The following is a 17686-nucleotide window of genomic DNA, read 5'->3' on the forward strand; positions in this document are numbered from 1 at the left end:
TGGATTTGATCCTGTCATCATGATGCTAGCTGGCTATTCTGCACATTAGTTGATGCAGTTTCTTCATAATCTCATTGGTCTTTATATTTTGGTGTGTTTTGCAGTAACAGTTTTTCCTTTCCATATTTAGTGCTTCCTTTAGGAGCTCTTGCAAGACAGGCCTGGTGGCAATAAAATCCCTCAGCATTTGCTTGTCTGGAAAGGATTTTACTCCTCCTTTGCTTATGAAGCTTAGTTTGGCTGGATTTGAAATCCTGGGTTGAAAATTCTTTAAGAATGTTGAATACTGGCCCCCACTCTCTTGTGGCTTGTAGGGTTTCTGTGCAGTGATCTGCTGTTAGTCTGATTGGCTTCCCCTTGTAGGTGACTTGATTCTTCTGACAGTGCTTAACATTTTTTCCTTCATTTCAACCTTGGAGAATCTGAAGATTAAGTGTCTTCGGGTTGATCTTCTACTGGAGTATCTTAGTGTTCTCCGTATTTCCTGAATTTGAATGTTGGCCTGTCTTGCTAGGTTGGCAAAGTTCTCCTGGATAATATCCTGAAGTGTGTTTTCCAACTTGGTTCCATTCTCCCCGTCATTTTCACGTACACCAATCAATCATAGGTTTGTTCTTTTCACATAGTCCCATATTTCTTGGAGGCTTTGTTCATTCCTTTTCATTCTTTAATCTTGTCTGCATGCCTTTTTTCAGCAAGGTGGTTTTCAATCTGTGATATTCTTTCTTCCTCTTGATCTATTTGGCTACTGATACTTGTGTATGCTTCATGAAGTTCTTGTGCTGTGTTTTTCATCTCCATCAGGTCATTTATGTTACTCTCTAAACTGGTTATTCTGGTCTGCAGTTTATGTAACATTTTATCAAGGTTCTTAGCTTCCTTGCGTTGGCTTAGAACATACTTCTTTAGCCCAGAGGAGTTTGTTATTACCCACCTTCTGAAGCCTACTTCTGTCAATTTGTCAGCCTCATTCTGTACAGTTTTGTTCCCTTGCTGAAAAGGAGTTGCAATCATGTGGTGGAGAATAGGCATTCTGGCTTTTGGAATTTTCAGCATTTTTGTGCTGGTTTTTCCTCATCTTCATGGATTTATCTACCTTTGATCTTTGAGGCTGATGACCTTTGGATGGAGTTTTTGTTGAGTGGGGGGGGTCTTTTTTATTGATGTTGTTGTTGCTTTGTTTGTTTTTCTTCTAACAGTCAGGTCCCTCTTCTGCAGATCTGCTGCAGTTCATTGGAGGTCCACTCCAGACCCTGTTCACCTGGGTATCACCAGTGGAGGCTGCAGACCAGCAAAGATTGCTGCCTGCTCCTTCCTCTGTAAGCTTCATCTCAGAGGGGCACTGGCCTGATGCCAGCCGGAGCTCTCCTGTGTGAGGCAGTTCTCCTGTCTTGCTGGTGTTCCAGGTGCCACTGGTGTATGAAGAATGTCATTGGTATTTTAATAGGGATTGCATTGAATCTGTAGATTGCTTTGGGTAGTATGGGCATTTTAACAATATTGATTCTTCCCATCCATAAACATGGAATAGCTTTCCATTTTTTGTGTCCCCTTCAATTTCCTTCATCAGTGTTTTATCAATTTCATTGTAGAGATATTTCACTTTTTTGATTAAATTTATTCTAAGTGCTTTATTTTATCTATAACTATAGTAAATGAGATTACTTTCTTGATTTCTTTTTCAGATCGTTCACTGCTGGCATATAGAAATGCCAGTAATTTATGTATGACCATTTCAATTGATGGTGGAAAAGCATTCAATAAAATTTAGCACCTCTTCATTAAAAACTCTCAAAAAACTGGGCATACAAGGAACATACTCAACATGATAAAAGCCATATATATGACAGACCCACACCTAATATACTGGGTGAGAAAAAACTGAAAGACTTTTCCCTAAAATCTGGAAGAAGATGATGACTTTCACTACTGTAATTAACACAGTACTAGAATTCCTAGCTAAAGCACTTCAACAAGAGGAAGAAATAGAACACCCAATTGGAATGAAAGAAGTCAAATTATCCTCATTTGCTGACTATATGGTCTTAGATCTAGAAAAATCTAAAGATTCCACTTAAACTATTAGAATTGATAAATTCAGAAAAGTTGTATAGGATAAAAAATATATGTGCTTTTATATATCTAGTCACTTTATATTCATTATAGAAAATTTGTTCTATAAAATATTTTCTGTTTAGCAACAATTGCTGAAAATAAATGTTATTTAAATAAAGATTATTAGGTTATTAAATGTTACCCTTTCTAAGCATTTTCTATTTGCATGGCAATAGAAAATTGTTTTCCAAGAACAAATCTATTGAAATTTTCTCTTGCAGGCAATAGAACTAATGCCTCTATATTTCTTTTTCAGAGGAGAAACAGTCTTTTAGCTGAGCAACAATATACACCTAAATTTGGCTTTGTTTGTAGGATATGAGAATAAATTTGAATGGACCTTTGAAATAAAACCTAAGGAAAAATGAAGTGACAATTTAATAAAACAAAAGCCAAGTTAACTATTCAGAAATAAGGAAAACAATAGAACACACAAAAAACTCTGGTTCTTTTGTGGGGGCATAATAAAATGGATTAAATATTAACTAGAAATATCAAGAAAAATAAGAACGCATTGAGAAGGAATAAAAATATTTATAAATAGAAGAAATATTTAAAATTCTAACAGAAAATTCAGTGTAACATAAAAATGATTTTAAACCATGGATCAATTGATTATTTTATGAAACGTGTAACTTACCAAATTGATTAAAGATATAAAGAATTGAATGAGACAATAACTATGAAAGAAGTTAAAAAGTTTATTCAAGAACAAGGTCACATCAGGACAAATAGCTAATTCATGCGGGACTTCAAACCTAGATGGCGAGTAGACAGGTGCAGCAAACCACCCTGGCACTTATGTAACTATGTAACAGATCTGCACATTTTGCACATGTATCCCAGAACTTAAAGTTTAAAAAAAAAAAAAAACTAGCTTACAACGAGCCTAAGTACAAATTGTAGAAACCCTTAGGAACAACAGCAAAAATTACCTGTCATGTGACTATCTCAAAGCATAAAGGAAGCCTATATCATACAAAAAGGAAATTAAATTCCAGTATGACTTGGTTTATCCAAGCTAATAAAATAACATATACTAAAAAATATTATAATCTAATTTGTGATATATTAAAATGCATATAAAATCCAACAATATATTTAGATAACTTAAGAATTTCTTTCATAAAGAGTAAGGATATTTGGTATTGGGAAACTTATTAATAAGATTCACTACATTAATATATTAAATAATAAAAATGGCACATGCATCTTAATATAAATGGATAATCATCTGATAAGATTCAATACCAATTACTAAATCAGAAATATGTCAGAGGTCTTTAACAAGTCAAAATAACTCTCCTATCACAAACCAATAAGAATATACTTTAGGGTAAAAGTTTAATTTTAAAGAGTACTAAAGTTAGAATTAGCATAAGGGTATCAGTTATCACTATTATTTTATTTTTCCATAAGAAGTCAACAAATCAGTAAATGCATTAAAAAACCAGCAAAGAAAGGATGAAACAGAACCTTAATTATTTATAGATTGTATAATCATATCTATAGCAAAGTATAATTACTATACAGATTATTAAGAATTATAGCTCACTTCAATATTTTGCCAGTAGCAAAATATTCTTCTCTACCAACAGTAACTAAATATAAAATATTTATTTTTCTATATTTTTTCGTCTATAAAATTGGTAAAAATACAATATACTTGTAAGTAAACTTTTTATAAAATAGCTAATACCCATACAAATATGATTATAAAAACTCTACTGAAGAACAATTCAGAGATCATGAATGGAGATACATATTGTATCTCAAATAGTAATATTACATTTTTTACAGGATTTCAAAACATCAGTTATTCCTAAGTTAATGTAAAAACTCAATGCATTCCTAATGAAAGCAGACATTTGTCTCTGGTCTTAAACACGAGTAAAGCTAAGAAAATATTTGAAATAAAAGCAATGAGTGTGACAAATTTTATATAACATTAAATTTTACTACAAAGTTAAAGTGATTGGAAACATTTGGTATGATGCAGAAACAAACATATCAATAGCATACAATAGAGAATCTAAAAATAGATGCAAGCACACATGGGATATTCATATACATGAAAGTTGACATTTCTAAGTAGTCTAGATCATTCATCAAATGATAGTGGGCCAACTGGCTTGCAATTGGAAGAAAATAAAATAAACTTGGAAAATAAATCTGAACACCTACTTGCACCAGAATAAATCTCAAATTGACTTCAAAGTGTCATGCATGTAAAAAACAACAAACATACTATAAAAAATCATTTGTAAATATCTTTCATCTTTGAGGTAGGGAAGCTTTTTTAAGCACGTTACAAAAATCCAAAAATCACAAAGAAAAAAACAATTTTAAAATATAAATTATACAAGCAAAACAAAATTTTAAAGACTTAAAAAATTTGAAAGAAAAAATATGATAGCCAAATGGTCAACAATTACAATAGGGAAAAAATGTTACATGAGTCATAAAGTAAGCGAAGAACACCACAAAAAAACTTTAGCAAATTTCCTGATGTGGCATTTTAGAGTCAAAAACTTTTGATGACCTAAAAACATTTATTTATTGATTTCAACAATATAACAATATTATGAGTACAAACGATAAAATATTGGGGCACTGTGGCTGGAAAATGTATTCAAATAATTAGAAAACTTGGCAGAATTTATCAAAACTTCAATTGTGTATATTTTGACCACCTATTTCCAATTCTAAATATTCTTTGCGAATACACAGGTGGCAAAGATTTCTATATGTACTTCATATGTACCGATTTTATAATAGGTAGTGATTTTATACTGTTGGTAGAGAATAATAAAATAGTTATAAAACCTAAAAATAACCTAAACATTGTTCAATAAGGAAAGAACTAAATAAATTAACATATGTACTACATAATACACAGACATTAAAAGTAACATGAAGATATACATGATACATTTTCAAGTGAAGAAAACAATGTTGAAGAATTAAATATAGAATAAGATTGTATTCATGACTAATTAGTAGTATTTATATTAAGGAAACATGCTCAAACAGAAATGCCTGGAAATCCACAGCATGCATAGTGGAGAGGAGAATGAGATCAGTGTGTGAGTGTGGCGCATGGGGGAGCAAAGAGAAGGATGGTGAAAATGGCCTTGTAATCTTATTTTATATAGTTCTGGGTTGCTAGAAGTTTTTTGTATGAATATGTACTATTTGCATTATTTTAAAATGAAAAGAAGAAAAATGAGAGGGGTTGCTTTAATAACTATGTTTGTATAACAGTAAAAAGACACGTATCCTCTGACAATTTTATGACAATGTAAGTTGTTACAATTTTTTGGAAAGCATTTGGTAGCATCCATGAATTGAGTAATGTTCATACACATTGAGCCAATCGTGATATATTCAAAAACTACACAATAGCTATATAGGCCCAAGTGAACAAAACTGTTTGAGAGAATGTTCATTAAATAATTGTTTCTAATATTCAAAATTTAGAAATAATCTAAATATTTGACCAGTAAAGAATTGGTTAAACAAATTATAGTAAGTTTATTTATTACAAGGATACACAGCAATATTTAAAGCATTGAAGCAGATTTCTGTGTATTAGCAGAAGTGGCCCATGAATTATTAAGCAAAAGTAAGAAATTGGAGGACCTGACTTAAAATTTGATAATTTCTGTACATTGATAATAGTAACATTATTTTTGTAACAACGAGAACCATTAGTCTCTACCTTGTTAGTGTATAATAAAAAATCAGCAATAGTATACACTAATCTATTTACGTATATATAAACCTTTGTTATATTTCAAGGGTAGCATTAAAGGGGTTACCTGAATTTCTGCTGTCATATTGATGAATTCTAATGAGCATTTATTACTCTTAAAATCACAAAAATTAAACTGTATTACAAATGATAATTTAAAAACACCTCTTTTTAGTTTGGATGTCTATACAAATACATCATTAACATGAATGGTAACTTGACTAGTGAAATTAAGCATTGTGTCTTTGCCATAAAGTAAATCAAAGTTAATCTAATATATGTGAATACCTATCAATATGACATAATTTCTGTTCAATATCCACAAGCTTAAATATTGTCTATTTACACATATCACAGCAATAACTCAGGTGACATTCATAAGTAGATATGCCTGAAATTATTTTCAGAGCAATTAATTTCTCTGTAGATCTGTGCAATATCACTGTAAACAATTTCACTGATGCCCAGATCCTAAAGTTGGTATTGTTTTCTCATTCAGTAACATAAAAATAGAATAACAAGGTTTTTTATCCTCACCTCCCTTGGCTATGGTTGAGAATTTTTCTTTTCACAGAACTTCAAATGTGAAAATTAATGAGCTACAATAGTGTTAACTAACCCATATTTCTCACCGTATGCATTATTGGCACACTGTTAAAAATTAATTGCTCAGATTTTCTTAGAAGAAACGTTCTGAATATCAAATCTTCTCTGCTAGTTATCTGAAATGTTTCCAAAACAAAGAAATAGTACATATTTGAGGTGATGAACATCTTAATTATCCTGATTTGATTTTTACACATTGTATGCACATATCAAAATATCACATGTAACCCACAAATATGTACAGTTATGTACTAATTAAAAATGTTAAAAAAAGAAACTTTGTTCTCATATGATTTTGACATTTAATCTGAAATTCTTGAGCATAATATTAAAAAAGAAAATTTTATATTTATCTCAAACTTTGGCCATAATGAAAATATCTAATCATTTTTACTTTGAGTTAAAGAAAAAAATAATATAAAAATGTTTAGACTGGTAAGGTACATTTTAAATATAAGAAATTAAAATAAAACTATGAACTAAATCTAATATAATTGAGGTTGAGAAATACATCATTTAAATCAAAGTGTTAAATAGCTAATGTTAAATATTTAATTTATATTTAATTTAAAATGGGCTATAAATGCATATTTAACATGATCTCCTTGAATACATGTTTAGTGAAAAGACTACCTTAATAATATTTATTTTTTATTGTTTAATTTGGAGTTAGTTCTAGAGATTTTAGGTTTCCTAGACACACAGTAATTATGTACCTTAAAAACCCAATTAATTTTTATTTTACACAAAGTCACACAGGAAGGCAAAAACTCTAAAAATTCAAAAATTCTAAAATCCAAGCTGATAATATAAATAACACCAGGAATCTGGGCGCAGTAGCTAATCCCAGCACTTTGGGAGGCCAAGGTGGTTGGACCACCTGAGATCAGGATTTCAAGAACAACTTGACCAACATGGTAAAAATCCGTCTCTACTAAACATACAAAAATTAGCTGGGTGTGGTGGCGCAAGCCTGTAATGCAGCTACTTGGGAGGCTGAGGCGGGGGAATCGCCTGAACCCGGGAGGTGGAAGTTGCAAGTGAGCCGAGACCGCGCCATTGCACTCCAGCCTGAGCAACAAGAGGAAAACTCTGTCTCAAAAGAAAAAAAAAAAAAAAAAAATGTAGGTGGTAATGTATATTACACACATCACAGCAATAACTCAGGTGATGTTCATAAGGAGGGATGCCTCAAATTATTTTCCTGGGCAACAAGAGGAAAACTTTTTGGAGGTTTTATGTTACAGAAGTCAAAGGTTGCAAAATAAGATATATGGATTACCATTCCTTTTGTACAAATTATTTAATCATATACATAATTTCACATGTGCACGTATACAAACATATACACACATACTGCATTTTATATATGTTTACATACATATAACATGTATGTCTACATATATATAGCATGCACGCATATACACATACATGCCTAATCATGCACCTCCTGGACTCTAGAATCAAATTGCCATCTCTCAAGTACAATCACACTCACTTAACAGTTTAAAGAGTAGCGTATGCCATTCTTTAATGAGGCTGTTTTTAAATTTTGAATAGTTTCCTCTAGATTTCCATGGCAAAATATATTTTTTAATATTTATATTTTTAAAATACTGAATGGCCTTATTAGCTGCAAGCTATAAATGCCACAAAACAGATTTGGAAATTGGAACACACCCAACATAAATGGTTACCAACAGCAAATGGGAAGGCATAGGAAACAGGGCAGTAAAGCCACCACACAATATGAGGAAAATCATTAAACGATCTGGAAAAGCATCAAGATGGCTGGCCTCTTTGTAGTTCCAGCACAAAGACTGAGCCTTATTTCTAAATATTTTCCCTGGTGGGGAATAACAGCTTGAAAATAATCCCAGATGTATTCATTTGTGTAACTATTTGCTTCTTGCAGCATATAGGCATGGAAAAATTATTGAAGGTTTCAATTTTGGACTTGTATTTTTTAAATGTCAGGCTTTTGAAAAATAGCACCATTTTTCTTTAAAACCATTCATTTACCTGGAATGTTGGCCAGCAGGCCTATAATATGGACTTGGTTTTGTTAAGATTGAAAAAATGCCCAATGGCAAGAGAGGAATGGGCAATTTTAGTGGATAAAACTAAATTTGAACCCAAACTCAGCTGAGCAAATGTCCAAGCAGAGTATAAAACAGTGTTTTTACAATTCTCTAAGCCGGCCAAGGACTTCTAGATCCCGTTAAAGAAACATAAATTTAGAGAAAGAAAGTAATCTAGAAAATTTTCTTTAAAGATACTGAAAACAGCATATTTAAAATAAAGTTTAAGGCAGAAGTCAGCTTTACACTCAGGAACTTTTTTTCTTAAAAGCATTCTCTCATTTGAGATGATTCTAGGTAGTGAGACAAGAGCTCCCAAAACTAAAATTCACTTTTATAAAACCATTTTTAACACAAATATAGATTAAATGGATTCATAGTTCTCTATCCATTGTTGACAAATTTATTTAAACTCAACTTTTTGGAGTCCTAAACATTTATGCAATCTTAAAATTAAAACAATTTCTCTTAAATATGTGTATAACATGGCCTCACTTCTGCAAATGGTCTGTTAAGTATCAGTTCTGTTTTCTACATTTGAGAATACATTATTTTCTTAAAGCAGGGTCTCTTGTAAGTGTGGAGTGTGAGTGTGTGTGTGTGTGTGTGTGTGTGTGTATGGAGAGAAAGATTATTATCAGCGTCTTTTTTCCTTCACTTATTTTTTTTTAAATTTTAAAGGATACCAGAAATTTAAACAATTGAGTGAAATTAGCAAAATTTCTAGTAAGCATTCCAGTGCTAAAATAAATGTTGTTGGTGGTTGTTTTATAATTACACTGTTATTTAGAATGTGAAGGTGTGTGTTTGAATCCACCATCCATTTTACAAATATTTAATGAGCACTACGGTATGCCAGGCAGTCTAGCAACTAGGATTTTAACCATGGTAATGTAAACACAGTACATTGGTCCTCCAAAATGCTTCTTCAGAAACAGCTAGAATCATATTCCTGATTATCTTAGGAAGACAATCTGAAACAAGAGATAAATGGAAGAGTATTTTTCACTTACAGATCTCTACATATTTTATAAACATTACATCAATCCCCACATAATTTATGTAGATGATTTATCACCTGAGCATGTGGAACTGCCATCCTCTGCTTTAGAAGAAAAAGATCTCTTTGACTCAAGTGATCTCTTGCTTTGAGACATACTATTAGCCATCTGATGATGACACCAGGAGGAATGGATTGGATTAATTTCAAACAAAAATAAGGAACTCAATCTAAACTATGTAAAACTCACCTCTGATTTATCGCTTTTTTCAGACCATAGAAGCTACAAATAAAATTTATGAGGGAAGAACAATAAATTAGGATTGGATAAAGGCATAATTTTAGGCCTCAAGTTGCTTGTACAGTTAGATTTTAACACATAAAATTGGGAGCATAATACTAACAAGTTAATAAAATTAGCTGAGTGCTGACATGTAAAAACATTTCTTTAAACAATTGGTGGGTTCAATCAGTTAGCCTTGTTGACAACTTGAAATTTTAAAAACCTACATTACTTATATTCAATGAAATTAAAAATGTAGAAAAGTTCATAAATGCGTGCATCAGAAATTCATTGGTCTTGGAATATATTTGGTGGGGGATGGGGGAAGTTACCTTTAAAGTTAAAACTGTAAAATTACCACATAATAAAAACCTGTGCTTTGAACACTAATTGCCCATGCATTAAGTAAGAAAAAGCTCTCTTCCTACTATTGTGAAGGTTTGATGGAAGAACTTTCTTTGGTTTTACTGAGCTGTGTTTTATGTATTTTTAGTTCTACTGCTCTTTTTAGTTTATTCTTGATGTTAATTTTACTAATATGCATTAGTATCAATAAAGCATTAGGTCTATGAAGATTCCTACAGCGTTTTAATTGAGAGTAAATTGCCTACAATAAAAGGGGCCTCCTACCAGCCTAGAAGGCTGGCCCACCCTAGTGGCTGGGCACAATTGCTCGTTTGAAGAGTTAAACCGAGGCCCGATAGCCCACTTTGTCAGCTGCCTAGAGGGAAGTTGTCAAGTCTGGGACCCTGCTGCTTTATTCCTATAACTGTGTTTTAGAAACACCTCACAAGTGGAATTGTGGTTGCCTCATCCAGAAAATGTGGAAAGGATTAATGTGGCATGTAAAACAAATCACTCCTGAGCTCAGCTGAGAAAGTGGGTATTAAAAGCACTCCAGTCAAAAGAGCTTTAGTGAGAGGGTCACGGTGATATACAGTCAGCATATGTTGGGCTGGTAATGCTGCAGGGTGTTTGGAAATGGTAATGGTCCATGAGTGTAAAGTCTTTCAAGACCTCTTAAAGGCACATGTGTTTCTTGAGCGTGTTCTCCAAACAAGGACCTGTTATGGGTTAGATTCACTGAAGCTTTTAAACTTTATTGATTGGTTTGTGAGATTCCAGGTTCACTTACTGCTTAAAAAAAAAAAAAAATGTTGATAAACACAGGCAAGAATCCCACTTTAATCTTAACCTTATGAATCAATAAACAATGTGGGATGTTGCCTCCTCATCGATTACAGTACACGCTATTTATTTTTATTATGGAAGTGTTTGCTAGTTTTCGGAGTTAATGGGCAATATATCCATGTTGTTCTTCTAAATCCAGGTGCTTTGTAGATTTATTTTGAGGGGGAAGAAAAGGGAGAGACCTGAAGATTTCTTGCTATTTGAAATATGAACCATAGCCTTAATAAAAACTTGTGGGTTTCAAGTTGAGAGAGAACAAATAAACCTGCTAAGTGTAATTTCATAAACTGAAATGATTTTCCTTGGTATTTCCACTTTTGGAAAGAATTCATTCAGACCCCACATTATAATACAAATATATAATTGTAGCCAAAGATGCATGAACTTGTAAAGAAAAGAAATGTAATACAACAGTTTTGTACACGAAAAAAAAAAAAAGAAAGAAACTCGGTGTCTCTTCTCTTTGGTTTGGTTTACATTTGCACTTCTTTTATGAGACACTCATGCTTTTTCCTACAAAGTTATACCTCATCAATTCATTCATTTTTCTAAATAACCTATACCAAAGGATCACACAAAGTCTTTGAAAGATGAAAGCACAGGCAAAGGTTGCAATAAATAAGGAGTGCTGCATCTAAGTAGTTGTTAGCACGTGTACACAAAACAAGGCTGGGTTTTTAGGTAGGACTTGGTAAAATATCAAGATAGGCTAGAAGGAAGTACTAGTTAACTAACCTAAAAATCTCATCAGTAAAACTAAACAAATAAAAATATGATGTGAAACTGAAAAAAGTCAGGGTGCTTTTGGGTTTAGGTTCAGTGCTTCCAAGTTTCGTCCCAACTTACAACCATGACTGCAAATATTTTTTCACTAACTTCAAGCATGACATTATTTGTTACCTTTGCTTTACTGCAGGCCTAGTAAAAGTCAAGATCAATAATTTCTCAGGAACAGCTCCACTCTACACTGAAATTACAACCAGCCTGAGGGACACGGCAGATATAAAATTTCTTGCCATCACTGTAAAACTCATAAAGCATCACCATTGCCTTGTTTTTAAACTGAACTTCCTGTCTTAGTCTCATTCATGTCATTGCTCTTTGCCTCACACATTTGGCACAGAGAAAGAAGACGGTAAGTGCTCATGGTATTGAATATGAAATGGGTATGTATAGAAAGGAGATAAAAATGTAACAATAAAATAACAAGATGGTAAGGACAAATGAAGCTGCCATTATCATATCTTCCGACTTAGCTTATATTTCCAGCTACTCTTCCAGAGCTCCTATGTCAAGAAAGTATTTCTGCATTATATGTAAATGTGTGCAACTTTTATGCTCTCTGTTAGAAGTCATCACTTTCAAACATAAAATGATTCAAAATTGTCTATTCTAGGTTTAAAATTTTTCAAATGATTTCCTGATTGTCAAATATTCAGAAGGTAAAAGTACAATGTTTGTCTGTCCTGTATTATTGACAAAGGTTTTTTGTTTTTTTTTTTTTTGTAATACTGTAATGATGACGGGAAATGGATGATCCTGAAAACAGTCTTGATTTTGTTAAGTATGTGTGAGTCTGCAACATTCTTGCCACTTTAAATTGAAAAGGATTCTGAGCCTGAATGATGGATTCTGCAGCATCTAACAGTAACCAGGTTTGGATTCTGGTAACAAGGAAATCACTGAAAGCTTGTTCCCTGTGCTCAGTGGTACCAACTTTGAATGCTTCCTCAAACACTAATTGGGGACCTGGATTATGTTGAATTTTGCAGGTTTCCACATCTTCCAGACAAACTGCACATGAGGGCAGACTAACCCACGCCAAGATGTGCTGCACACCTGTACAACAGATGACCAATTTTAATGTGCAAAGAAAAAACTCCACAAAATAATATGATGTTACTTCACATGGTGTACATACAACTCAGACAGCTAAGGGGCTGAATCATGCCATTTAGCTGTAAGTTTTCATTGCTGAAGACATTTTATAGGGCTTAAATTTTATATAGTCCGGTATCAAGTAGTACCCCTAATTGCATGACTTCAAAGTAGACATATGAGCCCCACTTTCATATTATTTTAGTGGCAAGCAATCATTGCCCTTCCAATTGTTCCTATGAGATCCTATATTAATATTATTATTGGGAATTTTATTTAAGTTCAATTTTAGTAAAAACTATGCCTCCTTCTTTGAATGAGAATTTGAACATTGAGATTAAATTGATAGAGAAAATCAAGTCTGAATCATTTTATAGCCAAGAGGTACATTGTGAATCCCATAAAGCATTGTTTCAGGAACCTGGTTAGTGTTCTGTACACCTGCTTAATGTTTTTTTCATCATCACAAATGTCAAAGTGCTCAGTAAGTCACCGGGGTTTGAATGACAGCCATGCGCTAAGCAAGCAGTTATGTTTTTTCACTACCAAATTGGACCATAAATGATGAAAAAGAGGTCAAAAAGGAAGTATGGAACCATACAAATTTGAAAGGGGAAACTGCTAATAGCCATAAACCCTGTGCAATCAAAGGCTTGGCAAGTCATTGCAAATTACCTGCTCTGTGAATTACTGATCGCACTGTGTTATGATATAGAACTTTCTAACTCCTTTCATCTGTAGTAACAGTGCTTCTAATAGCTCACAGATCAAAAGCAAAACTCTGCTAGTGGAATTCTGATACAACCATGCCAAGGTTGCATAGGCATAATGCATGTGAACAAAATGTTAATATACAACCAATGTTGCTTTTGATCAACTGTTTAATATAGTGTATGTGTTTTACAATCAAACTTGCCAATAGAATCATTATAGGAAGGCAAGATTGGTAAGGCATGCATGACTAATTTAAAAGGAAGAGTGAAATATTGCATGATACTTTCATTAGGGATTAATGTAGGTTGGTATGCTTTAAGCAAGATCTTGGCAATCTTTCAGATGCAAGATGCCAAATTCCTAAATCCTTTACTTTTAACTCAAGACTAAGACATGTGGGAATCAGGAGTACTCAAAAATACCCATCCAAATATTTTTCCTATTAGGGAAAATATCTGTATCAATAAGTTTCTCTTTTAAATGTGACATGCCTATGAAGGGTGAGGTTTAATCAGATTGCTTTTGTCCTTCCCCTTTGCTGGAAAGTATGGGTACTGATTAAATGGGTATTTTTATTCTAAGTGGAGAAGAAGAAAAACTATTGGGCCATGAGATATTTCATAGCCAAGATTTGGTTGAAGTGTTACCAAGCTAGATTTTCCCTAATACAAAAATAGCTCCAGTGCCTGGGAAGTAGAGAAGAGGAAGAATTAGATGAGGTAAATAGTTGCCAAAGAGAGATTTTCAGTTATCTTGCTACTTTACTTGATAACAACTCATATGCTTACAATGGAAAATCATTTTCTCATTGGTTTTTAGATCTATATTACAACCATTATTTGTTTTTTGTAAGAATTATTCATCAATTAGTGCTACTCATTGCTGTAATGCTGCAAATGTAACAACGAAATAAGAGAGAGCATTCCCGTCTTTATGGGAAAATGCACATAAATGCACACATGTATATAAATGCACACATTTATATAAATAAATATAGAATATTATAGTGCAATAAAAAATAGAAATAGGAGGCTGAGAGGGTTTTTGCATAGGGGTGCTAATGCAGGTAGGATGGTCAGGTGACATTTGAGCTGGCATATGGTCAATATGAAAAAGCTAGCCTTGTATAGATCAAGGTAGATGGAAAAGATCTGACAGATGATAAGAATAGCCAGTGCAAAGGTCCTAAGTCTGCACAGAACTAAGAGTGGTTGAGAAAGAGAAAGAAGCACAATGTGGCTGAACCATAGTGAGCAGGGACAAGAATAGAAGATGATCAGGACTGATGACATAAGACTGTGTATCACATTAAGGAGAAGAACAGCATGTTGTAACCGGCTATTCTGTGAAAAATAGGCGATACATCGAAAAGAACAGAAGCAAGAAGACAGGCTAGGTCAATATTGCAGTTGTCCTACATGATGTGGTTTGGACTAGAGTGATGGCAGAAATGAAAGTAATCTGTCTACATGCATCAAGCTCCCAAAGACATTTTGAAAGGCTCTCTTAGTCCTCCAGTCCTTGTTGATACAGTGGCCCAACCTTCTGGTTGAAGTGTTCCAGTAAATGAAACTCTAGCCTCAACTCTCCAATCAGAAAATTTGTTTCTCTTAACATTACACTCCTTAAATTGGTGAAGTATAGTTTAAAAAAAACTGTTTAATTGAGCTAAGTACAGAACTAGTAAAAAAAAAAAAAAAAAAAAAAAAAAAAAAAAAACATGAATTCTTCATGAGAAGTTTATTTTAAAGTTGTTTCAAATATTTTTTGCACCTGTGAGGTTATATATCCATTGTTGAATAAATTGCAGTTGATGAAATCTGAGCAGCTAAGATAAAGTTTTATTATCATCAGAAATAAAGGTTGGGGAAAATTACCTGGGCAATGGGTATGACACTGGGGAGAGTTTTAGAAAGAACTGTAAGTTCCCTTTTACATACTCTTGCTTACTATGATTTTTACAAATAGCATGCATTCCTGGACTCCGTATAAACTAAGCAAGTTTCTCTATATTAAAGTTCTTTCAAGCATTTGAAAGAGAGACTCTGGAGACTCTCTGCAATAAATACCAGACTGAAAAGAGAAGACATAAGCATGTGGCAGAAGAGCAGACAAGAGAAACGAGAGGTAGGCAAAGGAGTGACTGTCTATCAAACGGAAATGCTAAAGTCTAGTATCCCAGCATTCCTGGGGCCAGGGTTCTGGGAGAAGCAGTTGATAGATAATATTAGATACTTATTCCTATATCTTACTTATAATTGCTTTTGGTACTTACTGGCTCCTTTGTTATTTTATAATTTCTCATGGGAGAAAGCAGTTTTAATTCATTAGTAAATGAAGTGAGATGAGCAATATTGCTCTGTCAGTTATCAGTAGCTGATACTATAAATGTAAGGCAAGTAACAAACACGCCTTACTTCAGGGCTTCCCCGTGCTTTTCTAGTCATAGCATACAGAGAAAATGACAATATCTGCATGGCTCACTAGAAACCAGAGGGATTTAAGTGTGTCTATAAAACTCCTTTTGGAAAAAAAAAAAAAGCATAACATTCTCTTAACATTATATAGTTATAATAATACAAAGCATAAGGGAAAATATTTAATGTTAAATTTGTATCATACTTCCAAATGAATTATTTTCAAATTTCCAGTGAGACACTTGAGTTAAACTTTACACTAGCTTTTCAGCTTGAAGAACTCATTCTTGTCTTTCACTGATAAATGTATTGTTGGCATTTCTAAAGGTAAAACATTTTTAATCCAATTGAGCTTTCTTATATAAAATATTTCAAACTAGGACTCAGAATGAGTATGCATTACTAAAGCAGTCAACATACAAGAATCTCGCTATGGTTTGAAAGTGTCCTCAAAGTTCATATGTTGGAAACTTAATCCCCAATGCAACAGTGTTGAGAGGTGGGAACTTTGAGAGTTGATTAGGTCGTAAGGGCAGAAGGATTAATGTCATTACTGAGGTGATGCATTAGTTATTTGAAGATTGTGTTTGTTATAAAAACAAATGATGACTCTCTTGCTCTCTCTCACCATGTGATGCCTTTCACCATGTTATGATGCAGCAAAAAGGCTCTCACCAAATTCGTCACCTCAACCTTGGACTTCCCAGCCTCCAGAATCATGAGCCAAATAAATTTATTTTCTTTATAAATTACCCAGCCCTGCTATTCTGTTACTGTAGCACATAGTGGACAAAGATGAAGCTTAAACATTATTAGAAGAATATACATATCAAAAATAGGTATAAGTATCCATATATGTGAAGACAGAGATTGAGACTGCTAGTCACAGCTAGGTCTACTAAGAGTTCTTGCAAAAATATCCTCCCACTAAAGGCTGTGTGCCATGATTTTGGGTGTTGGAGACCTGATATGCTTTTCTAGTACAACTAGCACAATCTGAACCTAAGTCCTGAATAGATGACCATGTGTAGAACACTTTCTTACCCAGGAAGAAAGACTATTCAGATTGTGTGATGGCTGCCAGCATTATTAGGCCTTCCCTCATATTTGGGTGCTTTCAGGCCATCCATACATGGATCATCTGAATATTGCTTATAACTAGAGGTTACTGAACCAGGATGACAGCCACTCTAGGCCCTTCCTGGACTCCTGGGGGCTGCAAATCTGCAACTCATTGCTGAGGTCACTTGTTGGAAAGTTCTGCTTTACAGGACACTATGGAACCAGGGCATATGCCTTCTTCAGAATGCATAATTTATATGCACAAAACATTTGATCACGGGTTTATAAATATAAGTTGTAATAAAATGTAAGAGCAGATTTCTACTTTAGCAACTAATTGCTCTTAAAGGAAGACTTGGAGAGTTAGATAGACCAAAGGAGGTAAGTAGAGCATTCTGTTTCCTATGTGCACAGTATAAAGGAATGAATCCAAGCCCCGAATGTTGAGTGTGAGTTTTAAAGATTTGTCTAATACAAGAATAAAAATTGGGGCAGGAGAGGACTACCATTCTTACTAATGAGGTAAAAAGAGAAATTACTACACTGTATTCTAAGGCAATACTGTCTGACAGCAGTATAATATTA

At 33.4% G+C, this 17686-nt stretch overlaps 1 long non-coding RNA gene across 4 annotated transcripts in view; it reads right to left on the reverse strand.

Annotated features, from left to right (window-relative positions):
• LOC110742856 overlaps positions 1-17686 on the reverse strand; it is a 157460-nt gene that overhangs the window by 101539 nt on the left and 38235 nt on the right. For 2 of the 4 annotated variants that reach the window (XR_002521045.2, XR_002521047.2), the window contains exon 3: positions 9807-9839. The exons of the other annotated variants lie outside the window; for them this stretch is intronic. This is a non-coding gene — a long non-coding RNA (uncharacterized LOC110742856). The remainder of the gene's footprint in view (positions 1-9806; positions 9840-17686) is intronic. 4 annotated transcript variants of the gene reach the window in all.

The sequence above is a fragment of the Papio anubis genome, chromosome 4 (assembly GCF_008728515.1).
Source record: "Papio anubis isolate 15944 chromosome 4, Panubis1.0, whole genome shotgun sequence".
In the NCBI taxonomy this organism is placed as follows: Eukaryota; Metazoa; Chordata; class Mammalia; order Primates; family Cercopithecidae; genus Papio; species Papio anubis.